This window comes from Oxyura jamaicensis, chromosome Z (assembly GCF_011077185.1).
Source record: "Oxyura jamaicensis isolate SHBP4307 breed ruddy duck chromosome Z, BPBGC_Ojam_1.0, whole genome shotgun sequence".
In the NCBI taxonomy this organism is placed as follows: Eukaryota; Metazoa; Chordata; class Aves; order Anseriformes; family Anatidae; genus Oxyura; species Oxyura jamaicensis.
The window spans coordinates 31,841,880-31,860,552 of record NC_048926.1 but is presented as its reverse complement, the minus strand read 5'-3'; the positions used below and the strand labels follow the sequence as shown (position 1 = coordinate 31,860,552).

Here is an 18,673-nt window from a genome sequence, read left to right as displayed (position 1 = left end):
TATATATATATATATATATTTCATCTGAAGGCTGTCAAAAACTGGAAGAGGTTGTGGAATTTCCATCCTTAGAAATATTCAAACCTGTCTGGACACTGCCATGAAAAACCTGTTATAGCTAATCCTGTTCTATGCAGAGAGTTGGACTAGATCTCCAGACATGCCATCCAACTTTAACCATTCTTTGATTCTTTGAATTGTTCAACAAAGTGGCATAATTATGTTCCTTATTCTGCCCTCTGCAATCTTGTTAATGCAGCCCAGGAAACAGTTTCCTTTTGTGACTACAAAACTGCACTGTGAATTCATACTCAGATCATTTCCCACAAGGGCACCTAGAATTGGTATGAGCAACCTATGGTAAAATATTTAATCACAGAATCACAGAATAGTCTAGGTTGGAAGAGACCTCCAAGATCACCCAGTCCAACCTCTGACCTAATGCTAACAAGTGCTCCACTAAACCATATCCCTAAGCTCTACATCTAATCTGGAGCATCTTCCCTATGAGGAAAAGTTGAGAGACCTGGGTCTGTTCAGCCTGGAGAAGAGAAGACTGAGAGGGGATCTTATCAATGTTTACAAATATCTTGTGTGGGAGACAGAAGGATGTAGCTAACCTCTACTTAGTGGTTTCTGGGGATAGGACAAGGGTCAATGGCTGCAAAACAGAACACAGGACGTTCCGCTCTGACATGCGAAAGAACTTCTTCACGGTGAGAGTGACGGAGCACTGGAACAGGCTGCCTAGAGAGGTTGTGGAATCTCCTTCTCTGGAGATATTCAAGGCCTGTCTGGACACCTACCTGGGCAGCCTGCTCTAAGGAACCTGCTTTGGCAGGGAAGTTGGACCCGATGATCTTTCGAGGTCCCTTCCAACCCCTACAATTCTGTGATTCTGTAATTCTGTGGTTCTGTAATCGTCTTTTAAAGACTTCCAGGGATGGTGACTCAACCACTTCCCTGGGCAGCCTATTCCAGTGACTAACAACCCTTTCAGTAAAGATGTTCTTTCTAATATCCAACCTAAACCTCCCCTGGCACAACTTTAGCCCATTCCCCCTCGTCCTGTCACCAGGCATATGGGAGAATAGACCAACCGCCACCTCGTTACAGCCTCCTTTCAGGTACCTGTAGAGTGCCATAAGGTCACCCCTGACCCTCCTCTTCTCCAGGCTAAATAGTCCCAGCTCCCTCAGCCGCTCCTCATAAGACTTGTTCTCCAGACCCTTCACCAGCTTTGTAGCCCTTCTCTGGACTCGCTCGAGCACCTCCATGTCCTTCTTGTAGTGAGGGGCCCAAAACCAAACACAATACTCAAGGTGCGGCCTCACCAGAGCCGAGTACAGGGGGACAATCACTTCCCTGGACCTGCTGGCCACGCTGTTTCTTATGCAAGCCAGGGTGCTGCTGGCCTTCTTGGCTGCCTGAGCACACTGCTGGCTCATATTCAGCTGACTGTCAACCAATACTCCCAGGTCCTTCTCTGACAGGCAACTTTCCAACCACTCATCTCCCAGCCTGTACCTCTGCTTGGGGTTGTTGTGCCCCAGGTGCAGGACCCAGCACTTGGCCTTGTTGAACTTTATAATGTTAGCCTCAGCCCATCGGTCCAGCCTATCCAGATCCTCCTGCAGAGCCTTCCTACCCTCGAGCAGATTGACACACGCACCTAACTTGGTGTCATCTGCAAACCTACTGGGGGTGTAATCAATTCCCTCGTCCAGATCATTGATAAAGATGTTAAAGAGGACTGGTCCCAGTACCAAGCCCTCGTGGACTCCACTGGTGACCAGCTTCCAACTGGATTTGACCCCATTCACCACAACTCTCTGGGCCCGGCCATCCAGCCAGCTCTTAACCCAACGAGGTGTATGCCAGTCCAAGCCATGAGCAGCCAGTTTCCTGAGGAGAATGCTGTGGGGGACGGTGTCAAAAGCCTTACTGAAGTCAAGGTAGACCACATCCACAGCCTTTTCCTCATCCACTAAGTGTGTCACCTTGTCATAGAAGGAGATCAGGTTCATCAAGTAGGACCTACCTTTCATAAACCCATGCTGACTGGGCCTGATTGTCTGCTTGCCCTGCAAGTGCCACATGATAATCTGCTCCATGAGCTTCCCTGGCACTGAGGTCCAACTAAGAGGCCTATAGTTCCCCGGGTCTACCCTCTGGCCCTTCTTGTAGATGGTCGTCATGTTTGCTAGCCGACAACATACATGTTACCTTTAACATACATTTTGAATATTAATTGTTAATATAGCTTTAGTGAGTCCCGAAGTATACTGGAAACTTATCACTAGCAATAGGAAGCAGTCTTCTAAGTCCTCTGAGATAATGAAGAGCTTTCTCTAAGCGTGAATTTTCTCCAAACCTTTTTTTTGGCTTCTTTCACATAGAATTTGCTGTTTTATTCTTGTAAAGATCCATTTTAGTCCTGCAGTTACCTGATGAATGCTGTACACAGTAAAAAAGATGTTGCCCTGCAACTAGGGATAAATTTATGGGGTTTTACATTCCCTGCTCATTGTCATGAAATCATAGAATGGTTTGGTTTGGAAGGGACAATAAAGATCACCAGGATCCAATCCCCCTGTCATGGGCAGGGACACCTTCCCCTAGACTGACTTGCTGAAAGCTCCATCCAACCTAGTCTTAAACACTTGCAGGAATGGGGCATTCACAATTTGTCTGAGCAACCTGTTCCAGTGCCTCACCACCCTCTGAGTAAATAATTTACTCAGAATATTTAATCTAAAGTTTAAAGCCCCTTTATGTCCTACTTAAAACCATCCTTCTCCTGTCATTACACTCCCTGAAAAATAGTCTCTCCCCAGCTAACCTGTAGACCACTTTAGGTACTGGAAAACTGCAATAAGGTCTACTCAGAGTCTTTTCTTCTCCAGGATGAACAACCACAACTCCCTCAGCCAGTCTTCACAGGAGAGATGTTCCAGCCTTTTCACAGTGCTGTTAACCAAGCAAATCATCGGAATACCAAGGAATAATAGTATCAAACCAGTTTCCCTAGAAGTCCAAAGGGCTATGTACATTTAAAAACAATAATAAGCTTTCTGTCATGACCATACACAAATGAATGGAAAGTGTTTGGCATGCACAGAAAGGTAAGCTGTTTACCTCAAAACTTTTTTTCTTTAAAATAATATTTATGAAATAAATAGGTTCTAGAATATCTGTCTCGTTTTATGGATGTATACACAATATTATTTGCTACAGGATCCTAAGGCATAATGATTTATAATTTACATTATCACAGACTGAATAAGCAACTAAGATCTGTCAAATTATACTGTTGTATTTAATATGGATGCACAGCCAATTCTCTCTGCAAGAAATAAATTGTAATTTCATGCTGTAAGATTTCACAATACAGAGAATTGATCATTAAATTTCCATTTTTAAAAGCAACAATATAAGAAGAATGCAATCGAATCTATAGTAATTTATCATCTCAAATGTCCTAGACTACGTCAACAACCCTAAAAAGCATGTTTTTAAGGGGTGTATAGCAATTCTACAAAATACTTAGTAGAATTACTATTAAAAAGAGTCCTAAAGTGATAATCATATATTAAAACTTTACTTGTACATCACAATATACAGTATATTGTCCTATATACTTTTTCAAGCTCCAGTTTTTGTTCTAAAATTCACTATGCTTTGAAATATATTGTCTTCAGAATCCAATTATTTTAATTTTTAGGCAAGTAAAGCTGAAAATTTGCACTTAACTCTATTCAATAAACAGTTCAAAAACTCATTGTGCCCTGAACAATCAAATTCATTGAGCACTATGATATCATTTTAATATTTAGTAAAATTGTTTTCTAGATTAGTAATAGTAGAGATTTTCCTTTTACAGAAAGTTGTTGTGTATGTAAGCTAATATGGCTATTGGGCAAGAAGTAATTCATTATTCCCCATTTATTTGGATTTCTGCTTTGGTGTGACTGGATTTTGTTTTTTTTTCTCTCTCTCTTTTTTTTTTTTTTTTTTTTGTTAAGAAATGTGTTTCTTTAAATTTGCCATTAAATTTCCCATGTACTTCTACAGTACTCAACACCTATGTAACATTTTTTGTATTGATGATTAAGATTATTATGATCATAATGATTAAGGAAGAAAAAACACCAGTAAAAACACTTTTACTGCTGGAAAAAAAAAAAAAAAAAAAAAAAAAAAAAAAAAAAAAGATTATCAGTGCTTTAGACAGAGACCAGTACTGATTTGTGCAATAAATCTAACCTAAAAGCAAATGTGTTAGAAACTGTATCTAGTACAGTAAAACTGTAATATTCCTTGCATATGTAATCAGCTTTGTTAGAGGATTATAGCATTCCTATCATAAAAATACTTGATATTACTGTCAATATGTTATTCAAAATCAAGCACAAATAAAGGATGATTCATCTCAGTTTTTTTTTTTCTTTTTTTTTTGTTTATTTTGTTTTGTTTGTAATATAGATTTCATTAGTGAACAGTACTTTGGTCTACAGAACTTAAACAAATATTTTATTTTTTTCTTTTTTTGTTGTTGTTTTTAAATGAAAGATTTCTTCTTATTCCCTAAGTTGAAGGACTCTAAATAGTTAGGAACCAAATCACTCAGTGTAATTACACAGGCCATTTATACTTATTTCAGCAACAGAATGGTGAACATATAGAAAAAAATATATATATATAGTTGTGTATACGTTAAAATTTTGATCAATAATACTTTTTTATTATTATTATTAAAGAAAAGTAATATAAAAATTAGATATCTGTTTATCTTTATTGTTCTCCAAACTTACCAACAAAAACAAGTCTATCTACTTTATAAAACAACACTAGTCAACATCTTGGGAGTCATCTGGCAGTAAACGTTTCAAAAGTGGCTAATTATTACAAATATCTTTTTGATTAATAAAGCTTGAAGTCTAATAAAGCTTAAAGCTTAAAGCTTAAAGCTATATTAAAATTATGTTGCTGCCAAGTGATGAACTGTTAGGTTTATCCATTCTTAATTTTCCTGAATAAAATACTAATATTGTCCCTATTCAGATATCCACCCATTTAGCAATGAAATATACTTTAAACATTTTTGAAAGAATTCAGCATGAGGGTGCATTGTTGTCTTTTTATAGCAGGTGAAACTGAGAGAGAGATTTATGCATGTTGCTCACCCAATCCAATGTATTGCTTAAATGAAAATTAGCCTGAACTTTTGGGAGTATCCAAGGATCCTGAAGGTAAAAATGCTATTGCGTAAATCAACCAGGTTGCCTTAATTACTTTGAAAATCAAAATATTTTTGTGCTGTATTGGTACTGCCAATTTCAGGATGTCTTTGTGATTTTATAAAAATAAATGTAGAGTCATAGAATCATAGCATAATAGAATCATTAAGGTTAGAAAAGATTTCCAAGATCATCTGGTCCAACCATCCCCCTACCACCAATAACTACGCACCAGGTCCAACCTTTCTTTAAACACCTTCAGGATCAATGACACAACCACCTCCCTGGGCACCCCCTTCCAATGACTGACAACACTTTCTGAGAATATATGTGTTCTAATTTCCAACCTGAACCTCTCCTGGAGCAACTTGAGGCCATTCCTTCTAGTCCTACTGCTAGTTACCTGTGAGAAGAGGCTGACCCCCAGCTTCCCACAGCTTCTAATTATAGAATGTAATAAGGTTTCCCTGGAGCTTCCTCTTCTGTAGACAAAACAAACCTAGTTCCCTCATAAGACTTGTGTTTCAGACCCTTCGCCAGCTTTGTAGCCCATCTCTGGACACACTCCAGGACCTCGATGTCCTTCTTGTAATGAGGGACCCAAAGCTGAACACATTACTTGAGGTGCGGCCTCACCAGAGCAGAGTACAGGAGTAGAGGTGCGGCCTCACCAGAGCAGAGTACAGGAGTACAATTACCTCCTTAGTCGTGCTGTCTACACTGTTCCTGATACAAACCAGGATGGTGTTGGCCTTCTTGACTACCTGGTCACATTGCTGGCTCATGTTCAGGTGAGAATTCCAACACCCCCAGAACTTTTTCCTTTGCACCACTTTCCAGCCACTCTGCCCCAGACCTGTAGTGTTGCATATGGGGTTGTTGTGCTCAAAGTGCAGGACCTGGCACTATTGTTCTGCAGTATTTTCTGATATTTCTGATTTAGTTTTATTTGTTAGTTTGATTCTATCTCCATTATAGATAGTTTGTGTTTGGTTTTATCTTTACATTTTATTTTATTTTATTTTAGTTTAGTTTAGTTTATTTTAGTTTAGTTTAGTTTGTTTTATTTATTTTATTTTATTTTATTTTATTTTATTTTATTTTATTTTATTTTATTTATTTTATTTTATTTTATTTTTTATTTTATTTTTAACAAAAGAACTTCCATATTTTTCAACATAACATTTCAAGACTTCTACAGAAGTGGTCACCTTAAAAATGTTCCAGCATCCTATTCTTGACCACACATATATATATTTGAGGGTGTGTGCTTTGAGAGGGTGAGAATAAAGGACAAGGTCCCTTTTGGACCAAAGGGCAGGTTGTACAGCTGTTCATCAGTAATATAACAATAGAACTTGTATAAGTCAATAGGTAATTGTTTATTCATTACAATTGGAACTGCATACTCTTATGTAATGGAAGATATGAGTTTTATTTATTTTTTTTTTCCTATGGATATTGTCTGATTGAAAGCTACAACAATTTATTTATTTATTTATTTATTTATTTATTTATTTATTTATTTATTTATTTTTCTATCTTTCTGACAGCCATTTTGAGCAGGAATTACTGCCATATTAGGAGATTTTACCTAGAAAGTTTAAGATTTAAAAGGTAGCTCACATTTCCAGATTCTCCCTGCTCTGAGAAATATTGGTGCTTATGGAAGATGCATTGATGAAACCCATATAATTGCACATAATTGCCCACATAATTATTTGAGTATGTTCTGTGTTGACATTCACCAGCTGCTAGAACCACACCCAGCTAGTTACTCCCCTCCTCAACAGAGTGAGAAAATAAGATGGAAAAGCTTATGGCACAAGACAAAGACAGGGAGATCACTTACTGATTATTGTTATGGACAAAAGAGATTTCACTTGGAAAAATAAAATTTATTTATTGTCAAAAGTTCATTTTATTAAAAATGAACTGGGATGGTGAGAAACAAATAAAAAAATAAAAATACCTTCCCCCTGCCCCCCTTTCCTCCCCAGTTTCAACTTCAGTCCTTAACTCCAGAATCTTCTATCAACTATCTTGAGTGGCACAGGGAAATAAATGGAGGTTAGAATCATGTCATAGAACCATAGAATAGGTTGTGTTGGAAGACCTTAAAGATGATCTAGTTCCAACCCCTGTGCCATGGTCATGGATGCCATCCACCAGATCAGGTTGCCAAGGGCCTCATCCAACCTGGTGTTGAACACCTCCAGGGATGGGGCATCCACAACCTCTCTGGGCAAGCTGTTCCAGTGCCTCACCACCCTCTGAGTAAAGAATTTCCTCCTAACATCTAATCTAAATCTCCCTTCTTGTAGTTTAAAACCATTCCTTCTTGTTCCTTCACTATTTGCCTGTGTAAAAATGTCACTCTCCGTCTTTTTCATAAGCCCCCTTTAGGTACTGAAAGGTTGCAATGAGATGTCTCTAGAACCTTCTTGTCTCCAGACTGGACATCCCCAACTCTCTCAGCCTTTCTTTTTAAGAGAGGTGCTCCAGCCCTCTGATCATCCTTTGTCCCTCCTCTGGACCTGCTCTAACAGGTCTATGCCCTTCTTGTTCTTGGGGCCCCAGATCTGGAGCAAGTACTCCGAGTGGGGCCTCTCAAGGGCAGAGTAGAAGGGGAAAATCACCTTCTTTGACCTGCTGGCCATGCCTCTGTTGATGCAGCCCAGAATGCAGTTGGCCTTTTGCATGCTATTTCGAGCATGCTCATTTCGAGTTTTTCATTCAATGGAACCCCCAAGTCCTTCTCTGCAGGGCTGCTCTCAATGAGTTCTTGTCCCAGTCTGTTTTTATGTCTGGGATCGCCCCAAACCAGCTGCGGGACCTTGCACTTAGACTTACTGAACCTTATTAGGTTCACATGGGCCTACTCCTCAGCGAGCATCACAGAATCACAGAATCATTTAGGTTGAAAGAGACCTCCAAAATCACCTAGTCCAACCTCTGACCTAACACTAACAAATCCTCAACTAAACCATATCACTAAGCTCTAAATCTAAACATCTTTTAAAGACCTCCAGGGATCAGCAGCAGAAAAACATTTATAAAACCGCTCAGTGCCAAAACAGAAGCAAGTACACTTAGCATGGCAGCCTGGTAGAGCAGTGTAACTCTGACCCACATCTGAAATAACTTTAATTCTCACGTCAATGACAGTTCATATATTTTCTATAAAACTAACATTTTGGACATGTGTATATGTTTTGGTTTAACCTGGCAGGCAGCTAAATATGATACATCTACTCATTCACTCTCTTGCAGTGGGATGGAGGAGAGAATCAAAATAAGGTAAATAAGGTTGAGATAAGGACAATATAATAACAAAACCAAAAACAACAACAACAACAAAAACACAATCTCACTCACCACCAGACAACTAGTCCCCAAGTAACAACAGCCCCCCCCCTTCCCACTCCCCACCACCCTCACCCCCCTTCAGCTAACTCCCCCCAGTTTTATTGCTGAGCATGTTGTCATATAATATGGAACATGCTTTTAGCCAAGTGGGTCAGCTGCCTTGACTGTGTCCCCTCCCAGCTCCTTGTGTACTCCCAGAATCTTCACTGGCAGGGCAAAATGAGAAGCCAGGAATTCCTTGACTTTGTATAAGCACTGCTCAATAACAGCTAACACATCAGGGTGTTATCAACATTGTTTTCATTCAAAATCCAAAACAGAACATAACACCTACTGCTATGAAGAAAATTAACTCTATCTCAGTTGAAACCAGGACAGCATGACACAAAATAAAACATAAGACAGATTTTCCTGATTAAAGAAATGGGGCGTAAGTAAAGGATCTCATATTTATTTCATACTTCTCTGTGGTACCCTTTGATCACTTTGAAACCCTATGTTTATCTGTTATGTACCTGTCCCTCACCCTGATTCTTTTATTTTTGGCCTCTTAATTCCATACAGCAATATTTATGTTCTGACTTTGCTGCTACTGAATTTGCTTTGGAACTTCTGGAGAAAATGTCTTTTGTCTTATACATTAATGAAAATTCTGACCTCGTGATTGGTTGATTGCAATCAATGGCTTTCATAGTTTATCTGAGGGACGGTGGACGGTTGCAGTTGGAATCAAAATTCTGGACCAAGTGATCAAAATTTGTTAATCATTATATTCTCCCCCAATCCCTTCAGAGAAATATTTTCTTATTCACAGAAATAACAATTTACCAATATATTTATTTTCTTTTTAAGTTAATACCAAATTTCAAGCAAATCACTTCTACTTGCATGAAGTATGCTTCATGAAGTCTACATTTGTCTCAGATGATGTGATATTATAGATAATTGTCACATCTACATTTATTTTTTTTTTGTTCCATTTCTCTGTCTTCCTCTCTCTTCTCTTATTCTTTTCCATAGGGAGGTCACCTGGAAGTTGTTTGTATATCTATAGTTGGTGTGATCTAGGAGTAGAATGGGGCATCCTAAGAGGAGAACTAAGTGACTAGGATCTTCAGCCAGTTTATAAAACTTGCCATATTATTGGCAATAGAATATGGGTTGATTATACCACACGTTGTTGTTTTGACACTTGAAAAATGCATGCATATGTTTACATTAGCTTAAGCTCTTTACTTGAATATATGTATGATTCTTTGATTATTTATTCTGGATCTATCAACACCTTTTTCAAACAGAATTAGTTTCCCTGTGGCACAGACAGCATCTTCCCTGGAGTAATCTTCAGTCTCAGTAAACACAGAATCAGTTGAAATCAAATTGTGCCTTAGGATGCACAGGCATGTTTTATACTGAAATCATTAGAGTTCCTGGCCAATAAGTCATCAAAGTCAGAACTTCTCCCCTGTTTTTTAGGTCGCAAGTCACTATCTTCTCAATCAGAAATCATTAGAGGAACCTGTCTTGTTTTCTCTTGGAATCAAAATTTCCTGAGCTGTTCTAAGAGTTTAGGGTGCAGAAAGAACATACTGCTGATATTAGAGGTAACTTCTGGAGAGCAGAAGTACTTTGTTGAAATGATATTTTACTATTGACTTATAAGACTCCAGACTTATAATTTGGGGAAAGGTAAAGAACTCTACAAAGAACTCTGTGTAACTTGGCATATACTTATCTCATCTTGGTGTTGAGATGCATGTAAATCAGAATAAGCCAGATACTTAATATAGCCTTCCTCTGTCATTGTCACACAAGAACAGAAAACTGAGGAAACCAGAACTTGGGCTGGGTAGGTGTTGTGGTTTAACCCAGCTGGCAGCTAAACACCACACAGCCGTTCGCTCACCCTCCCCCCTCCCTCTCTGGGATGGGGGAGAGAAATGGGAAAGTGAAGCCTGTGAGTTGAGATAAAGACAGTTTATTAAGATAGAAAATAATAATAATAATAACAATAACAATAATAATAATAATAATAATAATAATAATATGTACAAACAAGTGATGCACAATGCAATTGCTCACCACCCGCTGACCGATGACCAGCCCAACCCCGAGCAGCCGGCCCCCCACCCCGGCTAGCCACCCCTATATATTGTTCAGCATGATGTCAGATGGTATGGAATACCCCTTTGGCCAGTTTGGGTCAGCTGTCCTGGGTCTGTCCCCTCCCAGCTCTTGCTGCACCCCCAGACTGCCCACTGGCAGGACAGAGCGAGAAGCTGAAAAGTCCTTGGCTTAGTGTAAGCATTGCTCTGCAGCAATTAAAACATCAGCATGTTATCAGCACTCTTCTCATCCTAATCCAAAACATATCACCCTACCAGCTTCTAGGAGGAAAAATAACTGTCCTAACTGAAACCGGGACAGTAGGAAAGGAAGTAAAAGGCTGCACACATTCTCTGTTTTTAGTACAATGTTTGACTACTGGCAATGGTTCATTTCCATCAGAATCTTTTCTTTATTACTCTCAGTTGCTGTTCTAGTGAAAGACAGGGTAGAGTTGAAATACAGAAGAAATTCAGGAAAAAACATTCATGAACATTGAGAAAAACAGGGAATTAAATGGCACCAATGACAACCTTGGGATTTCAGAGATACAGAAAAAATAAAAAAAAAATGTATATTATATTTCTGTGGGACAGGAAAAAAAGAGAGGTGTGTAGCATTGTCTGGAGCAGGGAAAAGATAGGGGGCCAAAAAGAGAGAAAAAGATCAACAGTAAGATGAGAGACTGCAGGAGACAAAGAAAAGTGGGAATTGATTCCCTCAGAAAAGATGGGGCCAGGGTAAAGAACAGGAAAAAGATAAGCAAAGAATGATTAAAAGAGGGGAAACATTATCTGCATTCCTAAAAAAAAAAAAAAAAAACGACAAAAAAAAAAAAAAAAAAAAAAAAAAAAAAAAAAAGGAAGACCCTGGAAACTACAGGACAGTCAGTCTCAACTCTGTATCAAGTGACCTCTGGGTCATCAGACTTGTCAGGCATGTTCTACTCTTAGTGAAGTCATGTTTGCTGTCACTAAACACCTCCTTATTTTCTATGTGCATAGTTTCCAGGAGGATCTGCTCCATGAACTCACAGAGGTGAGACAGACTGGCCTGTAGTTCCCAGTGTCTTCCTTTATTATTTCCTTAAAGTTTATATTTCCCCCACTTCCATTCAGTGGGAACGCCACCAGACTGCTATGACTTATCAAATTTGACAGATAGTGCCTTAGCAACTTTACACACCAGTTCCTCAAGACCATATAGATATATGTCAAGATATATGTCATCTGGTCCCATGGACTTACATACCATTCAGGTTCCTTGGATGGTCTCAGGCATGATCTTCTCCCACACTGGGCGGTTCTTCATTCTGCCAGTCCCTGCCTTTGCCTCCTGGGACTTTGGCTGCATGGCTAGACCTATTGCTGGAAAAGACTGAGGCAAAAATGTCACTGAATACCTCAGCTTGCTCCATATCCTGGATAGCTAGGTCTCCCGTTTCCTTATGGACAATGCCCACAATTTTGCCAGTCTTCCTTTTATCACTGAAGTACCCATATAGGACTTTCGTGTTGCCCTTTTTATCCCTGACAAAATTTAATTCAAACAGAACTTTAGCTTTCATAGAATGGCTTGGATTGGAAGAGACATTAAAGATCATCTAATTACAACCCACCTGCCACAGGCAGGGATGCCATCCACTAGATCAGGTTGCCCAGGGCTTCATCTAACCTGGTCTTGAACACCTCCAGGGATGGGACATCCACAACCTCTCTAAGCAACCTGCCTCACCACCCTCTGAGTGAAGAATTTCCTCCTGAAATCTAATCTAAATATCCCTTCTTTTAGTTTAAAACCACCCCCCTTGTCCCATCATTATCTGATTGAGCAAAAAGTCACTCTCCATCTTTTTTTTTAAGTCCGCATTTAAGTATTGAAAAGCCCCACAAGGTCACCCTGGAGCCTTCTCTTCTGTAGGCTGAACAGCCCCAGCTTTCTCAGCTTTTCTTCACAGGAGAGGTGCTCCAGCCCTCCAATCATCTTTGTAGCCCTCCTCTGGGGGCTATTCTAACAGATCAATATCCTTCTTGTGCTGGGGCCTCCAGACCTGCACACAGTACTCTAAGTTAGGCCTCAGAAGGGCAGAACAGAGGGGAAAAATCACCTCTCTTGACTAGCTGGCCAATCCTTTTTTGATGCAGCCTAGGATGCAGTTGGCTTTCTGGGATGCAAGAACAGCCTAACCTGATCCCTGACTGTACATTTTTTCTGTATTCCTCCTAGGTTACTTGTCCTATATCGTACAGTCAAATTTTCTTGAATGTTGTTTGCACGACTTCTCTATTCTTTAACACTGTTTAAAATCCACTCTAATTTATTTCTAATCAGCATGTTTTCTGATTGCAATTATCTCTTTATTCTTATCTTTCACTACAAATCTTAATGGCAGTTGTGATTAGTATTCTGTTGCTTATTGATTATGTTGATATATGCATAGTAAGTTATTTATGTACTTAATATAAATTAATTTTATTTGAAGGGCTGAAACAGATGTTGTGGAGTTGTGATTTCCCACAGACTGTTCAATGAAGTGTCACTTACTTAAGGCTTTTTCTTTCCAGAAGCCTTCTTTTTCTTTGCCAAAATGTTCCTGTACAGGCCTGCACGAGCAAATCACTTTCATAACTAATACAAACATACATTATGAGATTTGTGGTTCATTCTCTCCCTGTTAGATATGTACGGTACTCTGTTAACAAAGTCACTAAAGATCTTTTTGGCTCTGGCTGTATGCATACATTTTACATGCATTCAGATACTTACTCAGAGTAGTACATCACAATTGTCTGTGATCTATGTATGTGCACATGAAGATAACGTATATCAACTAACAATTTATGAGTATTCTTGAAATCTTTCCACAAAGCAGCATTTAAGACAAGCATCCACTATGAAGACCTCTAAAGGTCACTAGGAAGTCAGGTTGATGGCTGAACTTTTTCAAAACCTAAATGATTCTGTGTTTCTATATAGAGCCTTTCTTTTCTCCTTGTATAGTCACACTTTATTTTTATTTTTTTTCCTGTTTTCTAAAGGAGAGAGAAACTCTCTGTTACTGATAGTCAAAGCAATCCAACACCATCCATGAAGAAAGTGCTTGCAAGGACTGTAAATCTTTCAAAATCATTGTTTCTGTATTGCTGGTATTCTTTTGTCCTGCCTCAATTTCTAAGTGTCTTTTGGTTTCCTAGCTGACGAATAAGACATTAAAATAGTCTGTAGAAAAATCATAATTATATAATAATCATAATTCTTTATTTAGACTCCTGGTACTGTGATAAGGTTTATTCCTTTCATTCTGTCCTTGTTTTTTTCTCCTATCACTTAAAATTGGCCATTCTGATAATTATGCTAAAGTTATTCTTAAACTGAAATTAAAATTGCCTGGAAAGGGGACAATGACACATTTTTGTTTACTTTATTGAAATATAATGTTATTTATTAAATATGAAACACTTTTGATTTGTCTTTTCCAGTGAATATCCTAGAGAATAGTATTCTTTAGTCAGTCGAGGGAAGTGATTGTCCCACTCTACTCTGCACTGGTGCGGCCTCACCTCAAGTACTGTGTGCAGTTTTGGGCACCGCAGTATAAAAAGGATGTAAAACTGTTGGAGAGTGACCAGAGAAGGGATACAAAACTGGTGAAGGGCCTAGAGGGGAAGACATATGAGGAGTGGCTGAGGTCACTTGGCCTGTTCAGTCTGGAAAAGAGGAGTCTGAGGGGAGACCTCATCACAGTCTACAACTTCCTCACAAGGGGGAGTGGAGGAGAAAATGCCAATCTGTTCTCTTTAGTGACCAGTGATGGGACCCACGGGAATGGTGTCAAGCTGAAGCAGAGGTTTAGGCTAGACATCAGGAAGAGGTTCTTCACTGAGAGGGTTGTCTCACACTGGAACAGGATCCCCAGGTAAGTAGGCACTACACCAAGCCTATTGGAGTTTGAGAAGCATGTGGACTGTGTTCTGTGTCACATGGTCTGAATTTTTGTGTAGACCTCTGTGGTGCCAGGAGTTGGACTTGATGATCCTTATGAGTCCCTTCCAACTCTGGATATTCTATGATTCTATTTCCATAGTCTAATTTTTTTACCCTGCAAAATTTATAGTATTTTCTTTGCACATATATAGTATATTCTGCAAACTACAGTATGTTTTAAGAGATATTTCTTTTGGTCTCATGCAGGGCGGTGAAAGTACAAATGCAGGATCACATATGTTAATTTTATTGTACTAAGACAGATCCTTGCACTTTTATAAGTAGTTGTCATACACTTTGTTTTATAGTGGTGTGAGTTCCTTACTGATTTTATACATTTTACTCTTGAAAAGACTTCAGCCATTCTCTGTATTACTCCTTAATGGGAAATAAATAAGGGATATAGTACCTTGTTTTTTTTTTAGATTATGATATGGTTACTGTCCTGTATAGGAAATATGTGATCACTAGTTTGAGGTCATAATGAGTCTTGCTGTAGGCAATTCAATTTCCTTCAGTAAAGAGAAGCATTTTATTGCTGGTGCTACAATTTCAGGTTCAAGAAAGTTTTGGTGGTGTTTGTTTGTTTTTGGTTGGTTGGTTGTGTTTTTTTGTTGTTGTTGTTTTTGGTGGTGGTGGTGGTGGTTGTTTTGTTTTCTTAATACAGATATTGTCTTTGTTAAAATTAGAAAGGGGAAATTAAACAGTATAACCCTCTGAAAACATATAGTTTTGAATGCTATATTTACTAGTCTTGTCTTCATATTTGCTCAAAGTTTGGAAAGTTTAATTTCTGACACATAGAATGAACTTGCATATCATTTGATCTGAAAAAAAAATCTGGAAACATTAAAATAAGCCCACTTTATGAAAGATGAAAGCAGAATATGAGTTTTTTGTGGTAAGGAAATTAGTTTTTCCTTATTTTTTGAGATCTTCATTTCTTCTTCCTGTTCTCCCCCTGAACCCAGTGCAGAGAGGTTTAGGTCTGCAATTAAGAATGGTCTAGGTGACAGAAATAATGAAAAAATATAATCTTTATAGATATGAGGCCTCGTTGCCACTTATGTTTTTTGGGGGGGAAGATAGTTTGTTTGTTTATATATATATATATATATATATATATATTTAAGATAGGGAAAACTAAAGACATTTACTTCATACAGTACTCATTTCAAACGTATCACAAAATGAAAAACAAAGCAGTCAGACTGCTAAAACATTCACCAACTTCCAGAGAGAAAGGCTGTTCACTGCCAAATTGCAAATCTTGGGTAACTAGCTGACTCTGACAATATGCACATAATATCAACATATTATTTACTATATATACCTTTTGAATGTGTTTATTTTATTTTTTCAGAACTTGAATATATATTTACACTGTCAGAAAACACACAAAGTTCTAAAAAAAAATACTTTGCATATATGTATGTACTCAGTATCTAATTTTGCAGACTTTTTTATTTTCTTATATTGCAAGTTCTGTTGCTCTGCAAATAAGCTGGGGCATAAAGTTTTTGTTTGTTTGTTTGTTTGTTTTTTGACAGCTGTATTGATTATTAATGTTAACCTTTAATGTTAACCTCAATTACGTTGAGCAGGAAGTTATGATTTTTTTTTTTTTTAGTTTTAGTTTTAGTTTGCTTGGTTGTTTGTTTTCAATATAATCAAGGTTTTGGAAAAATATAAAAAATAGAGTGGTATGATGAAATGTTGGAGCTAAGAATGGGTAGGATATCACAGGTCTGCTAAAAAAAAATAATAATAAAAAATAAAAAAAAAGTAATATAGAGATAGCAACCCTTTAATAGCCAACCAGCTGTATTTCATCAGCTGAATCTCTTTTCTGTAAGTATGGAAGAGCAAATTTTTTGTGTAGTGTTTCTTATCTCCTTACTGCTGCCTGTGCCTCAAAGATATTGACAAACTCAGATAACTCCAATCAGCCACAAAACGTGCAACTATTATATTTGGAATTAAAAAATGAGTTTGAAAGATGATCTTTTGCTACTTATGTGTTGGAATCTCAGAGAGTGTCTTAAAGGGCTTACGCAAAGATGTGCACAGCAATTGTCTATCTTTGTACTGCCAGAGGATTCTTAAGTCATGTACTGCCATTTTCTAATTTATTTTGAGACTGTAATTGCTGTAGAATATGGATCAGCTGTAGCATTCATATGTCTGAAAATCATGTTTCAACAGTTCAGACAAAGGCATTTAGTACAGGGGGTCTACCCTTTATAGCTGTCCAAAACTATGCAATTTTATGGAGCTTCTTGTACCAATATCACCAGAATTACCTAGCTGAAATGGAGAAAGCAATAAAATGGACAAAGCCTCTGAGAGCAATAAATATGAAGGAAAAAATACAAAGATTGTCTGTGTTGATGTAATACTTAATTTAAATGGCATTCAAAATAAAATTTTAAATTTGTATAATGAGATATTTAGGTTTAACATTTAGCCTTTATTTGACAGTCTAGGTGATTTATCTTGATAAATTGGAAATCTCTGGAACTTGAGGTATGGCAGAAAAAGTGTTGTTGACAGGCTGACTTGTTTCAACCTGTGGAAGATTCTTTTTTTTTTTTTTTTTCCCCATTGCTTTCCATCCAAAAGCAACAAAAGCAGAAACTAATATTCAAAGAACCAGAATAACAATTGATATTAACATACAGTACCCTCTTACATATTTATTGCTGAAGTACAACTTCTGGTTTGGATGGATCCATTTTCATTGTAGTTTATTAGCAAACAATGATTATTGTTTGGCTCTAGTGTTTACAAACTGTAATCCATCTTCCTCTTATCTTTTATTTATGAGACAATGACAAATTAAAGAAACAAATTTTACATTGTTTTTAGTAGGAAAATCTCTACACTTTACATCATATTAACTTTCCATGAAGCAACAGTGTTCAATGTTCTGCTCTGACTACCATGTACATCCAATCTGCCTTCGTATCATATCAGAGAACCTGGCGTCTCACATTCTGGCAGCTGTGTTTTTAAACTGACTCTCTGCTGTCATGTAGTGTCCACAATTTCCATGGAAATTAAGTATTTATGCTGCTTATGTTAGCCTTAGATAATGTCTTCCACTCAGGTGTATGTTTTTTTGTCATCGTCCATTTTACTGTATGAATGTTGACATTGTGGGTGATTGGAGATGTGCAATAATCCTCGTTTCCTGCAAACAGTTGCTCTCTTCCCCCTTGGTACATAGGTATTTATAGCTCTGCCACAAAGTCACAAATTGAATGCTGTAGATGTCAGTATATTCAAGCTTTTTTTTAATTATTATTATTATTTTTCATTAAAAAAAAAAAAAAACTTAGTAGATGATAGCAAAAAGGGGTAATATGAAAGTTTTATCTCATATAAGTTGCTCACTCATAAACCTCAATTCTATATACCAAATATATTTTTTCAACTCTGCAAATAAATGTTTTGGGTTCTTTTTCAGAAAAAAAAAAAAAAAGATTGAATATTTTTAAAAGCTAATGATTTTATGATATATATATATATATATGTTTTTTAAAGATATCATTAAAATCATGCTTTGCTTTGTTTTATCCAACACTTTGTTCCTTAGCCTTGAGTCTTCAAACCAGTCAAAATTGTCATGTTGTTTAATAACGAAGAGGTAACCAAAGTAAAAAAAAACTCTCTATACATGCAAAGACACATTGTCTTGTAGTGCAATTGAATGTAATACATGGAATTCACATAATAGAACCACATTACTTTGAGAACAGTCTGTAGACGTGCTGAGACATTTGAGGAAAGTGTGAAATGCAAAAGTGTACATTTTAATAGTTCACTTCTCAGCATTTTGTCAGTCTGCTCAGCCTGTAGTAACTTTTTAGTAACTTTAAAGTTTTGCTTAGAAATTTCTCTTTTTCTTCCTTTACCTTCCTTCCTTCCTTCCTTCCTTCCTTCCTTCCTTCCTTCCTTCCTTCCTTCCTTCC

General features: G+C 37.6%; 1 long non-coding RNA gene across 1 annotated transcript in view; it reads left to right on the top strand.

Annotated features, from left to right (window-relative positions):
- The window catches only part of LOC118156091, a 318,847-nt gene that overhangs the window by 158,412 nt on the left and 141,762 nt on the right, over window positions 1–18,673 (top strand). Inside the window, exon 3 of the long non-coding RNA XR_004746150.1 lies at window positions 5,148–5,252. This is a non-coding gene — a long non-coding RNA (uncharacterized LOC118156091). The remainder of the gene's footprint in view (window positions 1–5,147; window positions 5,253–18,673) is intronic.